The sequence below is a fragment of the Lolium perenne genome, chromosome 4 (genome assembly GCF_019359855.2).
Source record: "Lolium perenne isolate Kyuss_39 chromosome 4, Kyuss_2.0, whole genome shotgun sequence".
In the NCBI taxonomy this organism is placed as follows: domain Eukaryota; kingdom Viridiplantae; phylum Streptophyta; class Magnoliopsida; order Poales; family Poaceae; genus Lolium; species Lolium perenne.
In genome coordinates, this window is record NC_067247.2 from 347731809 (window position 1) to 347752567 (window position 20759).

The window sequence follows — 20759 nt, forward strand, 5'->3', positions numbered from 1 at the left end:
TAAAGCAATAGATTCAAAGTAGAAGGTATTGAAGCAACACAAAGGATGATTAAGTTTCAGCAATTGCTTTCAACTTGTAACATGTATATCTCATGGATAGTTGTCAACATAAAGCAATATAACAAATGCAATTGGTAAACATGTAAGAATCAATGCACACAGTTGACACAAGTGTTTGCTTCTAAGATAGAAAGAAGTAGGTAAACTGACTCAACATAAAGTAGAAGAATGGCCCTTCGCAGAGGGAAGCAGGGATTAAATCATGTGCTAGAGCTTTTCAAGTTTTGAAATCATATAGAGAGCATAAAAGTAAAGTTTTGTGAGGTGTTTGTTGTTGTCAACGAATGGTAATGGGTACTCTAACTACCTTATCAACCAGACTTTCAAGAGCGGCTCCCATGAAGGACGTTATCTCTACCAGCAAGGTAAATCATCACTCTTCTCTTTTGTTTACACATGTACTTTAGTTTAGTTTTTATTTATTTATTTATGGATGACACTCCTCCCAACCTTTTGCTTACACAAGCCATGGCTAACCGAATCCTCGGGTGCCTTCCAACAATCACATACCATGAAGGAGTGTCTATTTGCAAAATTAAGTTGCTTACTGATAGATCAGGGGAAAACATGTGAAGAGAATTATTAATGAACTAGTCGTCAACCCATGTATCACACGGGATAGCAAGTTGAGAAACTATGTTACATTTTTTTAAGTTATTCGAATATTTTTTAGGTTTTCATTGACTTTTTTTTGCTTCTAAGTTGGCATTGCACATGAGTAGTACTCGTCTTGCTTTTTTCTATAAAAAAAACTCTGTATAATACGAATTATACATTCAGATGGGCTTGTGCTCTCTTTGCTTCTTGGACAATATTTATTTATATATATTTATATTTCTACGGTAGGAAAAGGAGGTTAGTACTGTTGAGGTTAAAAGGTATGATACCTCTGTTTCAAGTATATATTTTACTTTGTATTCTTTTCAATTACTATTGGGATGCCAATTTATTGTGTCATTTTACTTATGGTAAATATGTATCAAATTGTTCTTACATTTGTTAATTTTTCCTAGCGCACAGTGTGGGCCGAGGAAAGATAAACTAAAACATATGGAGAATAAATAGGCTGAAGTAGAAAATGATGTTCTTGTTATAGTTATATTTTTCCATCACGTAGATGACCTTTATTTTTATTTCTATGAAAAGGTGCATCTCAATGCTGAAAACTCTGAGGATATAATATCCGCATGAAATAATTTCAACGTTTTTTTACAATGACTTATATTATATCACGTAGCCAGCAGGAGAATTAGGTTCATTGATTGCCCAAAAAAATTATATACCTCTTTCTGAGTTGCATTATTCCAGGGAAATCCTAATTGGCGTTCACCACTATAAATCCACAAAATGGCATCACCTTTGCTGCATATACCATAATTAAGAGATTAGCTGCCAAAATGTGCATAGACAAATTAACGTTAGGACAACCAACGGTACCCAATATAACGAATCATGGAATCTCATGACCTTCTAGCATATAAGCTTCATGTGATGCATGAGGGTATGGTAAATAGGATTTTGCAAATTACCAAATAAATTATTAGTCGTGCAGAAAACATTTCATGCTCTAAATATGAGAGAGGATCTGATCAGCGAGTCAAGCATTTTGAACTCTAGTTTTAGCACTTCACCTTTGGCTGGAAGTAACAACTCAGTATCTTTGACTGGACATGATATTGTAAGGTGCTGAAATTTTTGGATCCTCGGCTCAGGAAACTATGGGCATGCATCAGTACTTTACGTCCTCGTACCTCACTTCTGATCATACAATCAGCTGCTACCACGTCCTTCCAAGAAACTGGATTTGCGATCATGACCATTCATTCCTGTCATAGAGCTTTTTCCCGAGGCCAAGATAGATCATGACCGCCCTTCAGAGCTTTTGTAGAGTTCAGAATCCTTACAGTAAAAGGAAAAGATTTCTGATAAGCTCAAGCCTAGAACATGCATGTATGAGAAGAATCGACAAATCTGACCTAGAATATCTGAAGTAGATCCTTATGAAGATCAATAGAGATCAGATCAAACCGCCCCATGCTCAACTGGATCTCAATTGATTGAATCAACTGCGTCGCTGGAATCTCGACATGCCAACCATGTCGTCGGAATCACGATTCAGAGAATTAACCATGTCGCCGGATGCAAATTACTGCTCCACTGGTATTCATCCTAGTAGCAACAGACAGCAAAACTATATCAATTACTTGCTCAATCAAACTTTTAGAACAAACCTTGATGGAATCAGTGGTAGTATTTTGAGGCGGTTCTGCAGGTTTGTTGTGATAGAGATAATAGCGACGTCCTTCTGGCTTTCTGCCTGATTTATTTGAACCTGGCATTGGCACCGCAACACAACAGGACAACGGCTTGCGGCGTTGATGAACACCCCATGCGCAGCTAGTACTGCAGTTCATATCCATCTTGGAGGAGCTCCCAAGTTTCATCGAAGGACGCAACTATCAGATTTATCCAGGTTTGAGTCCAGGGCATCGCAGTCCAAAGTCCGGTATGTATGGCGCCTTGGAAAAATATCTGCCACTGCATCCGGCCGTGCGCGGGACGATCAATCAAGAAGCCGACATGCATTGTTTCCTAAATCCTAATGGAACTCGATCATCCCAGCCAGATCGGGAGACGCCCATGATTGGAGATGATTTCTTTTTATTTCAGGTGGTGCTTTTCCTTTCATAGCGTGATCGGATACGTGCGGATATTGAGAGGAATAAAGCCGATCATCTAACAGACCTACACGTATTACCGGTTAATCGGATGGATATAATTTTCTAACCTCTTGGATTAGCCTGAGGCCTCCTAGGGAGTCTCCAATTAGTAAATATAAGAAGTTAATTAATTGGGGCTGGGAACCCCATTGCCAGCTCTTTTTGCAAAATTATTGGATAAGCGGATGTGCCACTAGTCCATTGTGAAAGTCTGTCAGAAGTAAATGACAAGATCGAAAGATAAACACCACATACTTCCTCATGAGCTATAAAACATTGACACAAATAAGAGATAATAGCTTTTGAATTGTTTAAAGGTAGCACATGAAGTATTTGCTTGGAATGGCAGAGAAATACCATGTGGTAGGTAGGTATGGTGGACACAAATGGCATAGTTTTTGGCTCAAGGATTTGGATGCACGAGAAGTATTCCTCTCAATACAAGGCTAGGCTAGCAAGGTTGTTTGAAGCAAACTCAAGTATAAAACGGTGCAGCAAGACTCACATATGAACATATTGTAAGCATTATAAGACTTTACATCGTCTTCCTTGTTGTTCAAACACCTTAACCAGAAAATATCTAGATTCTAGAGACTAATCATGCAAACCAAATTTTAACAAGCTCTATGTAGTTCTTCATTAATGGATACAAAGTACATGATGCAAGAGCTTAAACATGATCTATATGAGCACAACAATTGCCAAGTATCAAATTATTCAAGATATTATACCAATTACCACATGCAGCATTTTCTGTTCCAACCATATAACAATGAACGAAGCAGTTTCAACCTTCGCCATGAACATTAAGAGTAAAGCTAAGAACACATGTGTGCATACGCAACAGCGGAGCGTGTCTCTCTCCCACACAAGCATGAATTTATTCAAACAAAACAAAAACAAACAGACGCTCCAAGTAAAGCACATAAGATGTGATCGAATAAAAATATAGTTTCAAGAGAAGAAACCTGATAAGTTGTCGATGAAGAAGGGGATGCCTTGGGCATCCCCAAGCTTAGATGCTTGAGTCTTCTTGAAATATGCAGGGATGAACCACCGGGGCATCCCCAAGCTTAGACTCTTCACTCTTCTTGATCATAGTATATCATCCTCCTCTCTTGACCCTTGAAAACTTCCTCCACACCAAACTCGAAACAAACTCATTAGAGGGTTAGTGCATAATCAAAAATTTCACATGTTCAGAGGTGACACAATCATTCTTAACACTTCTGGACATTGCCCAAAGCTACTGGAAGTCAATGGAACAAAGAAATCCATCCAACACAGCAAAAGAGGCAATGCGAAATAAAAGGCAGAATCTGTCAAAACAGAACAGTCCGTAAAGACGAATTTTCCAGGGGCACTTAACTTGCTCAGATGAAAATGCTCAAATTGAATTAAAGTTGCGTACATATCTGAGGATCACGCACGTAAATTGGCAGATTTTTCTGAGTTACCTACAGAGAACCCTGCCCAAATTCGTGACAGCAAGAAATCTGTTTCTGCGCAGTAATCCAAATCTAGTATCAACCCTACTATCAAAGACTTTACTTGGCACAACAATGCAATAAAATAAGATAACGAGAGGTTGCTACAGTAGTAAACAACTTCCAAGACTCAAATATAAAACAAAAGTACTGTAGTAAAATAAAACACATGGGTTATCTCCCAAGAAGTTCTTTCTTTATGGCCATTAAGATGGGCTCAGCAATTTTAATGATGCTCACATAAGGATGAGAGTTGAAGCAAAAAGAGAGCATCAAGAAGCAAATTCAAAACATATTTAAGTCTAACATGCTTCCTATGCATAGGAATCTTGTACATAAACAAGTTCATGAAGAGCAAAGTAACAAGCACAGGAAGATAAAACCAGTGTAACTTGAAAAATTTCAGCATATAGAGAGGTGTTTTAGTAACATGAAAATTTCTACAACCATATTTTCCTCTCTCATAATAATTTTCAGAGGCATCATGAACAAACTCAACAATATAAGTATCACATAAAGCATTCTTATTCACATGCATAAAAGTATCATTACTCTCCACATAAGCATAATCAATTTTATTAGTTGTAGTGGGAGCAAATTCAACAAAGTAGCTATCATTATTATTCTCATCATCAAATATAGGAGGCATACTGTATTCATAATTAAACTTATCCTCCATAGTAGGCGGCACCAAAAGACCACTATCATTATAATCATCATAAATAGGAGGCAAAGTATCATCAAAGAAAATTTTCTCCTCAATGCTTGGGGGACTAAAAAGATCATTTTCATCAAAACCAGCTTCCCCAAGCTTAGATTTTTTCATATCATTAGCAACAATGGTGTTCAAAGCGTTCATACTAATATCATTGCTACTAGCATGCAAATAAGGTTCCATAGGTTTTTTAATTTTCGCATTAAACCATTCATGTCTTGCCTCAGGAAATAGTTTAAAAAGCTCACATATGTTTTCCATTATGCCTTACTAGCGTTTAACAAGAAACAAAAAGATGCAATTGCAGGATCTAAAGGAAATAGCTTCGAGCACACACACAACGGCAACAGAAAAGTACTTAGTTACCTGGGACCGGAGTATGAGTGCCTTTTACCTTTCCTCCCCGGCAACGGCGCCAGAAAAGTGCTTGATGTCTATGCACGCTTCTATTCCTGTAGACAGTATTGGGCCTCCAAGAGCAGAGGTTTGTAGAACAGCAGCAAGTTTCCCTTAAGTGGATCACCCAAGGTTTATCGAACTCAGGGAGGAAGAGGTCAAAGATATTCCTCTCAAGCAACCCTGCAATCACGATACAAGAAGTCTCTTGTGTCCCCAACACACCTAATACACTTGTCAGATGTATAGGTGCACTAGTTCGGCGAAGAGATAGTGAAATACAAGTGGTATGAATGAATATGAGCAGTAGTAACGGCGCCAGAAAAGTGCTTGCTGGCGTGCAGTTGATGGTAGTAATATTGCAGGAAGTAAAGATGCAGTAAAACAGTAAACAAGCGAGGATTGCAGTATTTGGAAACAAGGCCTAGGGATCATACTTTCACTAGTGGACACTCTCAACATTGATCACATAAATAAATAAGTTCTCTTCCTTTGTGCTACATATACTCTTGTTTGATAATGAACACCATTCGTTGCGTAGGGCTACTAGAGCACCTCAATGCCGGAGTTAACAAGCTCCACAACATTCGATATTCATGTTTAAGTAACCTTTAGAGCATAATAGATCTTTGCAATTTAAACCGAGTACTAACATAGCATACACACTGTCACCTTTACACCATGAAGGGGGAATAAATCACATCAATACTATCATAGTAATAATTAACTCCATAACCTACAAGAGATTATGATCATAACCTACGCCAAGTACTACACGATGCACACACTGTCACCATTACACCGTGAAGGAGGAATAGAATATTTTAATAACATCACAAGAGTAGCACATAGACTAATATCGATACAAAGCTCATCATATGGATCTCAATTATGCAAGGCAATTCATGAGATCATTGTATTGGAGTACAGAGAGAGAGATTAACCACATAGCTACCGGTATTGCCCTTAGCCTCGATGGAGAACTACTCGCTCCTCATGGGAGACAGCAGCGTTGATGAAGATGGCGGTGGAGTTGATGGAGAAGCCTTCCGGGGGCACTTCCCCGTCCCGGCGGCGTGCCGGAATAGAGACTCCTGTCCCCCAGATCTTGGCTTCGCGATGGCGGCGGCTCTGGAAGGTTTCTCGTACCGTGGCTTTTCCGTATCGAGGTTTTAGGTCGAGGAGGCTTAAATAGGCGAAGAGGCGGAGTCGGAGGACTGACGAGGCGGCGACACAGTAGGGGGGCGCGGCCCACCCCCTGGCCGCGCCAGCCTATCATCTGGGGCCCACAGGGCCCTCCTCTGGCGGCTCTCGGGTGTTCTGGAAGCTTCGTGTGATTCTAAGATGCTGGGCGTTGATTTCGTCCAATTCCGAGAATATTTCCTTACTAGGATTTCTGAAACCAAAAACAGCAGAAAACAGGAACTGGCACTTCGGCATCTCGTTAATAGGTTAGTTCCGAAAAACGCATAAATATGACATAAAGTGTGAACAAAACATGTAGGTATTGTCATAAAACTAGCATGGAACATAAGAAATTATAGATACGTTTGAGACGTATCACTAGCCAAAGACCTGTACTGAGAGGGAATGCTTCTCATGCATCCAAACTTGAACCCAAACCTATGCCATTTGTGTCCACCATAACTACCTACTATGTGGTATTTTGCGCCATTCCAAGTAAATACTTCATGTGCTACCTTTAAACAATTCAAAAGTTATCATCCCTTATTTGTGTCAATGTTTTATAGCTCATGAGGAAGTATGTGCTGTTTATCTTTCAATCTTGTTGGGCAGCTTTCACTAATGGACTAGTGGCTTCATCCACTTATCCTATAATTTTGCAAAAAGAGTTGGCAACGGGGTTCCCAGCCCCAATTAATTAACCCTCATTAATAATCCCTCTTCACATGTTTTGCTCTGATTCATCAGTAAGCAACTTAATTTTGCAATAGACACTCCTCCATGGTATGTGAAATGTTGGAAGGCACCCGAGGATTCGGTTAGCCATGGCTTGAGAAAGCAAAGGTTGGGGGGAGTGTCATCCTTAAATAAACTAAAGTACATGTGTAAACAAAAGAGAAGAGGGGTGATCTACCTTGCTGGTAGAGATAACGTCCTTCATGGGAGCCGCTCTTTGGAAGTCTGTTTGGCAAGGGGGTTAGAGTACCCGTGATGACCCACAAGTATAGGGGGTGTATCGTAGTATCTTCGATAAGTAAGAATGTCGATCCCAATGAGGAGCAGAAGGTGTTGACAAGCAGTTTTGATGAAGGATTCTGTAAATGCTCACAGACAAGTATTCAGGGGGTTTTGATGTAACAGATGAATAAAGTACGAGTAAGTAAAATGCGAGAGAAATAATTGCAGCGAGTGGCCCAATCCTTTTTAGCACAAAGGACAAGCCGGTTTGTTTACTTATAATGACCAAATGTTCTTGAGGACACACGGGATTTTAGTCTAGTGCTTTCGCTACATACAACTGATTAATCTTCATTGTTTTGATAAGTGTTGTGTGGGTGAACCTATGCTAATGTACCGCCCTTCCTAGGACTAATACATACTTGTGATTATACCCCTTGCAAGCATCCGCAACTACAAGAAAGTAATTAAGATAAATCTAACCACAGCCTTAAACTCTGAGATCCTGTGATCCCTCCTGCATCGATATACCAACGGGGGTTTAGGTTTCTGTCACTCCGGCAACCCCGCAATTGGCAAACGAGTACAAGATGCATTCCCCTAGGCCCATAAATGGTGAAGTGTCGTGTAGTCGACGTTCACACGACACCACTAGAAGAATGACACCACAACTTAAATATCATAACATTGAATATTACTCAACCATAGTTCACTACTAACATTTAGACTTCACCAATGTCCTCAAGAACTAAACGAACTACTCACGAGACATCATATGGAACATGATCAGAGGTGATATGATGATGAATAACAATCTGAACATAAACCTTGGTTCAATGGTTTCACTCAATAGCATCAATAACAAGTATAAATCAGTACCGGGAGAGTTTCCCCTATCAAACAATCAAGATCAAACCCAAATTGCTACAGCGGTGACGATGTCCAGCGGTGGAGATGGCGGTGATGATGGTGGAGATGATGATGATGGTGATGGAGATGATGTCCAGCTCGATGACGGTGACGATGGCGTCGATTTCCCCCTCCGGGAGGGAATTTCCCCGGCGGATTCCTGCCCGCCGGAGAGCTCTTTTCTCTCTGGTGTTCTCCGCCCCGCAGAGGCGGCTGTAACCCTTCGTGAGGATTCCTCTCTGGCTTCGGTTTTCGGGACGAAGAGTTTCGCGAAGAAAAGGAGGCGAAAGGGGCTGTGAGGCCCCCACACCACATGGTGGCGCGGCCAGGCCATGGGCCGCGCCGCCCTATGGTCTGGGCCCACCTTGGGTCCAGCTGGCTCCCCCTTCTGGCTTCCTTCGTCATCTGGGAAAATAGGATTTTTGGTAAAATTTCCTTCCGCAGTTGATCTTCCGAAATATTGCATCCTGACGGTGCTTTTTCCAGCAGAATCCTGGCTCCGGTGCGCGATCTCCAAATAATCATGAAACATGCAAAATAGATGAAATAACATAAGTATTGTGTCCCAATATGAAATATATCAATGAATAACAGCAAATTATGATATAAAATAGTGATGCAAATTGGACGTATCAACTCCCCCCAAGCTTAGACTTCGCTTGTCCCCAAGCGAAACTGAACTCGGTAAACAGGACCACATGTTTATGGAGTGAAGAGTCGATAAATAAAATACGGACAAGAAGCATCATATTCATTCACACAAGACATTATAGTAAACAACTTCCTCATATAACTCAACTTGAAACAAGTATAAGGTAATCACAAATAAAGGTGCATAAGAAATCATAATTGGTGATGGCAAACTTTGTTCTTGGTCAGAGAACAGTTAACAGATTATACTTATCTATTGAGAAGCGCTCTCATATCTTATGGTAAACTTGCATACTCAATCATATTAATCATTGATGACTTCCAAAGCTATATTCATTCAGGTAAAACTTGTACTAAACAAGGAAGAGTAAAGACATGATGAAGCGAATCACAATATAGTAGTTTGATCACAACAACTCAAATGCTTGCTTGAGATGGAGGGAAATAGGTTTACTGACTCAACATAAAGTAAAAGACAGGCCCTTCGCAGAGGGAAGCAGAGATTAAATCATGTGCTAGAGCTTTTTCAATTTTGAAATCATATAAAGAGAATAAAAGTAAAGTTTTGAGAGGTGTTTGCTGTTGTCAACGACTGGTAGCGGGTACTCTAACCCCCTTGCCAAACAGACCTCCAAAGAGCGGCTCCCATGAAGGAAGTTATCTCTACCAGCAAGGTAGATCATCCCTCTTCTCTTTTGTTCACACATGTACTTTAGTTTATTTAAGGATGACACTCCCCCCAACCTTTGCTTACACAAGCCATGGCTAACCGAATCCTCGGGTGCCTTCCAACAATCTCATACCATGGAGGAGTGTCTATTGCAAAATTAAGTTGCTTACTGATGAATCAGGGAAAAACATGTGAAGAGAATTATTAATGAAAGTTGATTAATTGGGGCTGGGAACCCCGTTGCCAGCTCTTATTGCAAAATTATAGGATAAGTGGATGAAGCCACTAGTCCATTAATGGAGGCTGCCTAACAAGACTGAAAGATAAAACACCACATACTTCCTCATGAGCTATAAAACATTGACACAAATAAGAAGTAATAAGTTTTGAATTGTTTAAAGGTAGCAGCACATGAAGTATTTACTTGGAATGGCAGAAAATACCATGCAGTAGGTAGATATGGTGGACACAAATGGCATAGGTTTGGGTTCAGGTTTGGATGCACGAGAAGTATTCCTTCTCAGTACAGGTCTTTGGCTAGCAAGGTTAAATAGCAAGCATAAGAGTTGAAGGAAACAAACAAATATACATGTGATAGAAACAATCATGCATCTTACTTGTAAGCACAAACAGTTTTAACTTCAGAATACTAAGCTAAGAACTGATAAGAAAGATAATAACATCTTCTACATTTATTTCCTCTATTCTTCTTAAACTCAAAGTGTTGTTGCTATTGACCATTTCTAAGCTTGCCAAAACCAAATAGATTTACTCAATGCTCCCAAAGTGGTACCAATACTAAAATCAAGATCAATCATATAGTAGAAATTGCAAACTAAAATAAGGTGTGCAATATGTAAATGATAAGACTTCTCATTAATATTCCATAACGATAACTCACACCAAGGGATACATAGACAAACTAAAGGAGAGATACTTCCACACTGCAACCCATCTTATACGATAACTTCCCTACTCATGATATGACACTACTTGATAGTAAAAAGTAAAAGGTAATGATAATGTGATACCGCGGCACTCCCCCAAGCTTGGAACAAACCAAGGGGATGCCAATACCGATGATGGATTATGATGAGGTCTAAGACCCCGTGTGTGGCCCGATCTTGCGGATTGACTTCGAAATCAAAGGGGGAGATGGGAAAACGCGAGGAACACGAAGAACACGACGGGCACGAGGAACTCCGAGACTCACGCACGCACACCAACCCGATACACCCGATGCTTACCTCCGTGGCTCGATGGACCACGCCAATAGAATCTCCGTGGAAGAGACACGCGGTAGAATTCCCCGGAGAGAGATTGGGATTGGAGAGGAAGAGCTTGGGGAAGGAGAGAGAGTAACAAGCACTAGAATCTCCTTCAACAAGATCTAAGTCAACAACCAAGGTGCCTTGATTACAGAGGGATGATACCCAAGGGAGACTAAGCTCAAAGTTAGGGTTTGCGTTCAAAACAAGTCTAAAGAGCTAATGAGGGGTTCCAGCCACTTATATAGGCACACATGGCCAGCAAGGGCGAACAGGTACGCAAAAGGATAAGTTAAGGCAGTTTGGTGGGGCTCTCTCGTCAGGTCCGGTTTGGGGTCCGGTCTGACCGGGCTGTCCGGTCATGTGTCCGGTCTGACCGGGCCTGTGACCGGGCCGTCCGGTCATGCGTCCGGTCGACCGGTCGGAAACCGGATTCCTGCGAGGTTTCCGGTCGTCGTCCGGTACGAGGGAGCTGGTCCGGTTTCCGACCGGTCGACCGGGCCTGTGACCGGGGCACCCGGTTGTGGGTCCGGTCCGACCGGGTCCTGGACCGGCCAGCGTCCGTCTCTTCCTTGGAGCGCTTCGAGCGACGTCGGCTTCAGCTCCATGATCATCTCCATGTCCAGCTGCTTCTCTCCCTCCCTTGATCTTGGCGCCTCCTCCTCTCCGAGGTCTTGATGCGCCTTGTACCTAATGACACATAGCACGTCGGCATGAGGTAGCAATCCATCCAACGGGGTACCAAGATCAAGGGTAGTGAGGAGCGAGTTCACCTCATCATGTAGAGCCTTGGCTCGGGCTCGTGTCATCGGTCCACTTGGGGGACTTGTTGGTCTTGGTGTGGAGGTGACCGAAGGCCACCCCGCATCATCTCCCCCCCCCTTGGGAAAGAGTCGTCCTCGACTCTTGCTCCTCTTCATCTTCATGATATGGCGACAAGTCCGACACGTTGAACGTGTTGCTCACCAAGTACTTGGAGGTGGGGATGTCGATGACGTAAGCGTTGTTGTTGATGCGTTTGAGGACCTTGAAGGGACCATCTCCTCTTGGCTTGAGCTTCGAATTGCGGTCATGAGGGAATCTTTCCTTCCGGAGGTGGATCCAAACGAGGTCGCCTTCTTGAAATATGCGTTCCTTCTTCTTGGCGTTGAGGCGGGTAGCTTGATGAAGCACATGTTCTTGAATGGTAGCTCTTGTTTCTTCATGAAGTTTCTTGACGGCGGCGGTGCGCTTGTCGAAGTCCATGTTGATCCGCTCATGAAGGGGGAGCGGGAGCATGTCGAGTGCCGTGAGCGGCTCAAACCCGTAGACGACCATGAAGGGACTCCTTGATGTAGTCGAGTGCTTGGCGCGGTTGTAGGCGAACTCCGCGTGTGGAATGCATTCCTCCCATGACTTCAAGTTTTTCTTCACGAGGATGCGTAGAAGGGTGGAGAGGCTTCGATTGACCACTTCCGTTTGGCCGTCCGTTTGCGGGTGCAAGGATGATGAGAATAAGAGCTTCACGCCAAACTTGGCCATGAGCGACTTCCAAAGATAACTCATGAACTTGACGTCTCGATCCGACACAATGATTTGCGGTACTCCATGTAGGCGAACAATTTCCCTGAAAAACAACGAAGCAATGTGTGAAGCATCATCGCTCTTATGGCAAGGTATGAAATGAGCCATCTTAGAGAACCTATCCACTACCACAAAGATTGAATCATGTCCATGTTTGGTGCGAGGCAATCCTAGTACAAAATCCATGCTAATATCCGTCCATGGTGCATAAGGTATAGGCAATGGCGTATAAAGACCATAGGGATTAGAGGTAGACTTAGCTTGTAAACAAGTGGTGCACCGGCGGCAAAGGCGTTCCACGTCGCGGTACATTCTTGGCCAATAGTAGTGGGTCGAGAGCATGGCATATGTCTTCTCTCTTCCGAAGTGACCCATGAGACCACTGCCATGTGACTCTTGCAAAAGCAATTTTCGAAGCGAAGACTCGGGAATACAAATCTTGTTAGCTTTAAACAAGTAGCCATCATGCAAATAGAAATCATCCACTCCTCGCTCAATGGAGCACTTTTCAAAAATTGGAGCAAAGAAAGAATCGGAAGGATAGAGTTCTTTGATCTCTTCGAGTCCCAAGACATGAAAATCCAAGCGAGTCAACAAAAGGGTGTTTTTGCGGGAAAGAGCATCCGCCACTACATTGTCCTTGCCCTTCTTGTATTTGATGACATACGGGAAGGACTCAATGAACTCAACCCATTTTGCATGACGTTTGTTTAAATTGTGTTGGCTTTTCAAGTACTTCAAAGACTCATGGTCGGAATGAATGATAAACTCTTTTGGCCAAAGATAGTGTTGCCAAACTTCAAGAACACGAACCAAAGCGTAGAGCTCCTTGTCATATATAGGATAGTTGAGGCGTGCGCCATCTAACTTCTCACTATAGTATGCCACGGGTTTGCCCTCTTGCATAAGAACACCACCAATACCAAGCCCACTTGCATCACACTCAATCTCAAAAGTTTTGGCAAAATTTGGAAGAACAAGAAGGGGAGCTTCGGTAAGGCGTTTCTTCAACTCATCAAAAGCATTTTGTTGGGCCTTGCCCCAAACAAACGGAACATTCTTCTTGGTAAGCTCGTTCAAAGGGCAAGCAATGGTGCTAAAATCTTTCACAAAGCGGCGGTAAAACCCGGCAAGTCCATGGAAGCTTCGGACTTGGCCAACATTTGTAGGAGTAGGCCAATTATGGATGGCCTCTACCTTGGAAGAATCAACTTCAATTCCATTAGCGGAAACCACAAAGCCAAGGAAAACCAATTTGTTTTGAGCAAAGGTGCACTTGGGGAGGTTAGCATAAAGCTTTTCATGACGCAAGATGCACAAGACTTCTCTCACATGTTGCACATGGTCCTCGAGGTTTTTGCTATAAATGAGAATATCATCGAAATAGACAACCACACTCTTGCCAATGAGAGGACGCAAGATGTGATTCATGAGGCGCATGAAAGTTGATGGAGCATTGGATAGACCAAATGGCATAACAAGCCACTCATATAGACCAAGTTTGGTCTTGAAGGCCGTTTTCCATTCATCACCAATAGCCATGCGGATTTGGTGGTAGCCACTACGCAAATCAATTTTTGAGAAAATCGTGGCACCACTAAGTTCATCAAGCATGTCATCTAAACGCGGAATGGGATGGCGGTAACGGACGGTAATGGCATTGATGGGGCGACAATCCATACACATCCGTTGCGTCTCATCCGGTTTAGGCACAAGAATCACGGGAACCGCACAAGGGGAAAGGCTTTCTCGAACGTACCCTTTAGCGAGGAGGTCTTGTATTTGGCGTTGGATCTCCTTTGTCTCTTCGGGGTTGGTGCGGTAGGCGGCACGGTTTGGAAGCGGAGCGCCGGGTATGAGGTCGATGCGGTGCTCGATGCCTCGAAGCGGTGGTAGTCCATGAGGGAGCTCGTCGGGGAAGACATCTTGGAACTCCTTCAAAATAGACAACAAAGACGAAGGAATTGTGGTTAAGTCGTTAGTCTCCGATGACAGTCCCTTGCAAATGAGGACGTAGTGCAATATGGTGGATGGGTTTGCTTGCACTTCCTTCCACTCGCTTTTGGTGGCTAGGAGGACGCTCTTTCGCTCACTCATGTATGGCTTGTGGCGCTCACTTTCCATTTGGTGGGTCGCTCCCTCACCTCTCAACTCACTATGGTGGGAGTGGTGTTGTGCCCTCGCTAGAGCCTTCGCATTGTCGGCGGTGATTTGGCTAGGAGTCATGGGGCGCAATTCGAACTTCTTGTCGTTGACCTTGAAGGTGTATGTGTTGGAGAGTCCATCATGTATCGCCTTCTTGTCATATTGCCAAGGGCGGCCAAGCAACATGTGGCACACCGTCATGGGTACCACGTCACACTCAATAGTATCCTCATAGGGTCCAATCTTGAAATTGACGGTGACGGTATGTTGTATCTTGACGTTGCCCTTGTCACTCAACCATTGGATATGGTAAGGGTGAGGATGCTTGCGGAGAGTGAGGTTTAGCTTCTCACACAACTCGGTGCTTGCAAGGTTATGGCAACTTCCACCGTCTATGATGACCTTGATCGACTTGCCACCAATTCCGGCACGGGTTTGGAAGATGTTGCACCGTTGTTCTTCCCTTGCTTGAGGTTGAGTTGTTAGCACCCTTGTGACCACAAGTGAGGGACTTGGGTCATGCTCACATAAGAGAGGATCTTCTCCACATTCTTGCTCATAAGCTTCTTCACTTTCCACGGCGGCTTGCACAAGGGCTTCATATTCATCCTCATCAAGCGTCTCGATATCACCATTCTCCATAGTGATCATGACCTTGGTGTTCTTGCACTCAAAAGACTTGTGACCTTGGGTGCCACACTTGAAGCAAGTGACACTAGAGGGTCCCGTGGATGCCTTAGAGGAGGCGGTAGAGGAGACCGTTTGCTTCATGCGACTTTGGATAGTCGGCTTCTTGGATGTTGTAGAGGACACGTCGGCCTTGGCACTTGTAGCATGAGGAGTTGATGTAGTAGAAGGAGTCGATGTAGCGAGCTTGGAGGTGAAGTAGGTCTTGGCCTTGGAGTACTTGATGTCCTCAATCACTTGGCGCTCGACCTTGGTTGCTTGATGGACCAATTCAACCATGTTGGAGTAAGGTTGGAACTCCACAATTCGCTTGATGGGATAGTTGAGGCCATTGAAGAAACGAGCAATGGTTTGGTCATCGGACTCTTGGATGTTGGCTCGCATCATAGTGAGCTCCATCTCCTTGTAGAATTCCTCGACGGTCTTGGTACCTTGCTTCAACTTTTGGAGCTTGTTGAAGAGGTCGGTCATGTAGTGCGTGGGGACAAAGCGAGCATGCATCTCTTTCTTCATGTCTTCCCAAGTGGCAATTGGAGGTTCACCCTTCTCTTCGCGAAGAGTGAGGACTTGCTCCCACCAAGTGTTTGCGTAGTCCTCGAACTCAAGCGACGCCATAGCCACCTTCTTGGCACCGGAGTAGTTGTGGATGCGGAATATCTTGTCCACCTTGAGTGCCCATGAGATGTAGGCCTCGGCATCTTCTTCTCCCTTGAACTTTGGCATGGTGAACTTGAGTCTTCCAAACATGTTCTCTTCATCCTCCAAGTTTCTTCGCCTAGGAGGGGCACCTTCATCTCTTGCGGCTTGAGGAGGAATAGGCGGTCTTCTACGGCCAACCATAGCATTGGGTTGGCGTTGGAGGTGCACACTTGCTTCACTTGGTTCACGGTGAGGATGTGGTTGAAGATCTTGACGAGGTGGTTGATGACGTCCAAAGATGGCCCTCTCATCTTGCTCATGTGGTTGGTCTCCTCTTCCACGTTGGTCATGGCGAGGATGATTGCGGAGATCACGCCTCGGTTGGTCTTGATGTCCATGGCCTTGAGCATCACCATGTGGCTCTATGTTGTGGGAGACGTTGTCATGTGGGTGGCCGTCACGCCCATGGTGGGCATGGCCATCCGGTTGAGGACGATCTTGTGGAGGACGTTCATGTGGACGAGCATGGCGATGTATTTCTCCTCGCCTAGAGTTGGAGCGAGAGTCTTCATGACGAGCATGTGAGCGATGCGGTCGATGATGGTCTTCATGCCTTGAGGAGGAGCTTGAGGACGAACGGTGGCCATGAGAGTAGTAATCTTGTGATGAGCTTGAGGATGATGAAGTAGAGCGGTGTCGATGATGACGACCCAAGTTGGTGATGGCGCGCTCGAGGCTATCCATGCGCCGCTCCATGTTCGCATCATTGGCCGCCATTTGACCATTCAAGTTGTCCGTAGCTTCGCGAAGGAGAGCCAAGTCTTGGTTCACAACGGAGAAGTTGTGTGCCACTTCATCGTATTGCTCATCGATGCGCGTCTCGAAGAGGGTGAGTTGCTCCTTGAACTCTTGGCGTTGCGTCCATAGGTTGTGTTGAGTTGCTAACCTCTCGGTGTTGCGGAGGACTTCTCCCTCCCTTGCATCATCTCCGCTCCTATCCATGATACAAAGACAAGCACTAGGTTGTGTATGTTAGTGGAAGGAGACTACCTCGCACTCTTACCAAGGTAAGATAGTATTGAGGCAATCCACCAAGCCGAAAGCAAGATCAAGTGTATCGGGAACACACGCAAAACCACACGCAAAAGCTAGCAAATATGGTGTTAGGCGAGTGTTGTGGAAAGCCAAAAGACAAATCCAAGATCGAGTATGTTGTTAAGAGTGGTGGAAATCCGAAAATCCAAGTGTTGATGCAAAGAACACTATAAACACGGAAAAAGGATGTGGAACACACACACGAGATAAGCGGGGTTAGTGCAACCAAAAGTGAGCGGAAAATTGTATGTGCGGATGCTCGGTGTCACACTAACACAAGGAGAGCCAAAGCTTCGGTTGCAAAGGAAGAGACAACTAGATTCGCACGCGGCCTCTCTTCTCGTATCTCTCTTTGCTTAAAAGCTTTTTATCTTTTGTATATGTTGGCACTTTGCACTCGTTTGTATCTTTGGTGGCACTTGGACACTTTGTATGTATGGGCGTATGGATGTATGGATGTATGGATGTATGGTGCTACTCGCACTCTTTTTGTGTTTTTGGGGCTTTTTCACGCACTATGTTAGCGTTAGCCTCGCTTTTGCTATCTTGCCACACGAGTGTTTGCTTGGGTGCCTTACTCAACACGACACACACACCTCACAATGCGGGGCCACGTGCAATGTCTCGCAACACTAGACAAGCAATGCTCAATGGGATAGATCGCAAAAGGAAGAGGGGTTACAAGGTGACAGCTGCAAGTTATACCTGCGATGGTGGTGGTGGTGGTGGTGGTGGTGGAGATCGCCGGATGTCGAGGTCGAAGGGGGCGCGAAGATGCGCCCGGTCTGGGGCCCGGTTGGACCGGAGCCTGGACCGGCGGGTCCGGTTTGTCGGCCGGTCGGACCGGGTTCTGCGCCGGGTCGTCCGGTCTGTGGTCCGGTTGACCGGGCTGGAAACCGGGTTTCACGATTTGAAGCTTTCTCTCTCCTGTTCTTCCCCAAACCAAAACCAAATCGACCAAATCGAAGGGAAACGATGGAATTGGAGGCTCAAAGTTGGGGAAATAGTAGATCAAGCACAACAACACCAAATCCACGGACCAAAACCACTCAAAACGCAACCAAATCACAGATCGGTCAAGAGGCAATTTGGGGCTATTTTTGGGGATTTTTGGAAAATTTTCTAGGGACGAAATCGGGTGGGTGGAGGGTCAAATCCGCGGAAACCAAAGGCTGCTGATACCATATGATGAGGTCTAAGACCCCGTGTGTGGCCCGATCTTGCGGATTGACCTCAAAATCAAAGGGGGAGATGGGAAAACGCGAGGAACACGAAGAACACGACGGGCACGAGGAACTCCGAGACTCACGCACGCACACCAACCCGATACACCCGATGCTTACCTCCGTGGCTCGATGGACCACGCCAATAGAATCTCCGTGGAAGAGACACGCGGTAGAATTCCCCGGAGAGAGATTGGGATTGGAGAGGAAGAGCTTGGGGAAGGAGAGAGAGTAACAAGCACTAGAATCTCCTTCAACAAGATCTAAGTCAACAACCAAGGTGCCTTGATTACAGAGGGATGATACCCAAGGGAGACTAAGCTCAAAGTTAGGGTTTGAGTTCAAAACAAGTCTAAAGAGCTAATGAGGGGTTCCAGCTACTTATATAGGCACACATGGCCAGCAAGGGCGAACATGTACGCAAAAGGATAAGTTAAGGCAGTTTGGTGGGGCTCTCTCGTCAGGTCCGGTTTGGGGTCCGGTCTGACCGGGCCTGTGACCGGGCTGTCCGGTCATGTGTCCGGTCTGACCGGGCCTGTGACCGGGCCGTCCGGTCATGCGTCCGGTCGACCGGTCGGAAACCGGATTCCTGCGAGGTTTCCGGTCGTCGTCCGGTACGAGGGAGCTGGTCCGGTTTCCGACCGGTCGACCGGGCCTGTGACCGGGGCACCCGGTTGTGGGTCCGGTCCGACCGGGTCCTGGACCGGCCAGCGTCCGTCTCTTCCTTGGAGCGCTTCGAGCGACGTCGGCTTCAGCTCCATGATCATCTCCATGTCCAGCTGCTTCTCTCCCTCCCTTGATCTTGGCGCCTCCTCCTCTCCGAGGTCTTGATGCGCCTTGTACCTAATGACACATAGCACGTCGGCATGAGGTAGCAATCCATCCAACGGGGTACCAAGATCAAGGGTAGTGAGGAGCGAGTTCACCTCATCATGTAGAGCCTTGGCTCGGGCTCGTGTCATCGGTCCACTTGGGGGACTTGTTGGTCTTGGTGTGGAGGTGACCGAAGGCCACCCCGCATCATATGATGAGGTCTAAGACCTCGTGTGTGGCCCGATCTTGCGGATTGACCTCGAAATCAAAGGGGGAGATGGGAAAACGCGAGGAACACGAAGAACACGACGGGCACGAGGAACTCCGAGACTCACGCACGCACACCAACCCGATACACCCGATGCTTACCTCCGTGGCTCGATGGACCACGCCAATAGAATCTCCGTGGAAGAGACACGCGGTAGAATTCCCCGGAGAGAGATTGGGATTGGAGAGGAAGAGCTTGGGGAAGGAGAGAGAGTAACAAGCACTAGAATCTCCTTCAACAAGATCTAAGTCAACAACCAAGGTGCCTTGATTACAGAGGGATGATACCCAAGGGAGACTAAGCTCAAAGTTAGGGTTTGAGTTCAAAACAAGTCTAAAGAGCTAATGAGGGGTTCCAGCTACTTATATAGGCACACATGGCCAGCAAGGGCGAACAGGTACGCAAAAGGATAAGTTAAGGCAGTTTGGTGGGGCTCTCTCGTCAGGTCCGGTTTGGTGTCCGGTCTGACCGGGCCTGTGACCGGGCTGTCCGGTCATGTGTCCGGTCTGACCGGGCCTGTGACCGGGCCGTCCGGTCATGCGTCCGGTCGACCGGTCGGAAACCGGATTCCTGCGAGGTTTCCGGTCGTCGTCCGGTACGAGGGAGCTGGTCCGGTTTCCGACCGGTCGACCGGGCCTGTGACCGGGGCACCCGGTTGTGGGTCCGGTCCGACCGGGTCCTGGACCGGCCAGCGTCCGTCTCTTCCTTGGAGCGCTTCGAGCGACGTCGGCTTCAGCTCCATGATCATCTCCATGTCCAGCTGCTTCTCTCCCTCCCTTGATCTTGGCGCCTCCTCCTCTCCGAGGTCTTGATGCGCCTTGTACCTAATGACACATAGCACGTCGGCATGAGGTAGCAATCCATCCAACGGGGTACCAAGATCAAGGGTAGTGAGGAGCGAGTTCACCTCATCATGTAGAGCCTTGGCTCGGGCTCGTGTCATCGGTCCACTTGGGGGACTTGTTGGTCTTGGTGTGGAGGTGACCGAAGGCCACCCCGCATCATCTCCCCCACCTTGGGAAAGAGTCGTCCTCGACTCTTGCTCCTCTTAATCTTCATGATATGGCGACAAGTCCGACACGTTGAACGTGTTGCTCACCAAGTACTTGGAGGTGGGGATGTCGATGACGTAAGCGTTGTTGTTGATGCGTTTGAGGACCTTGAAGGGACCATCTCCTCTTGGCTTGAGCTTCGAATTGCGGTCATGAGGGAATCTTTCCTTCCGGAGGTGGATCCAAACGAGGTCGCCTTCTTGAAATATGCGTTCCTTCTTCTTGGCGTTGAGGCGGGTAGCTTGACGAAGCACAT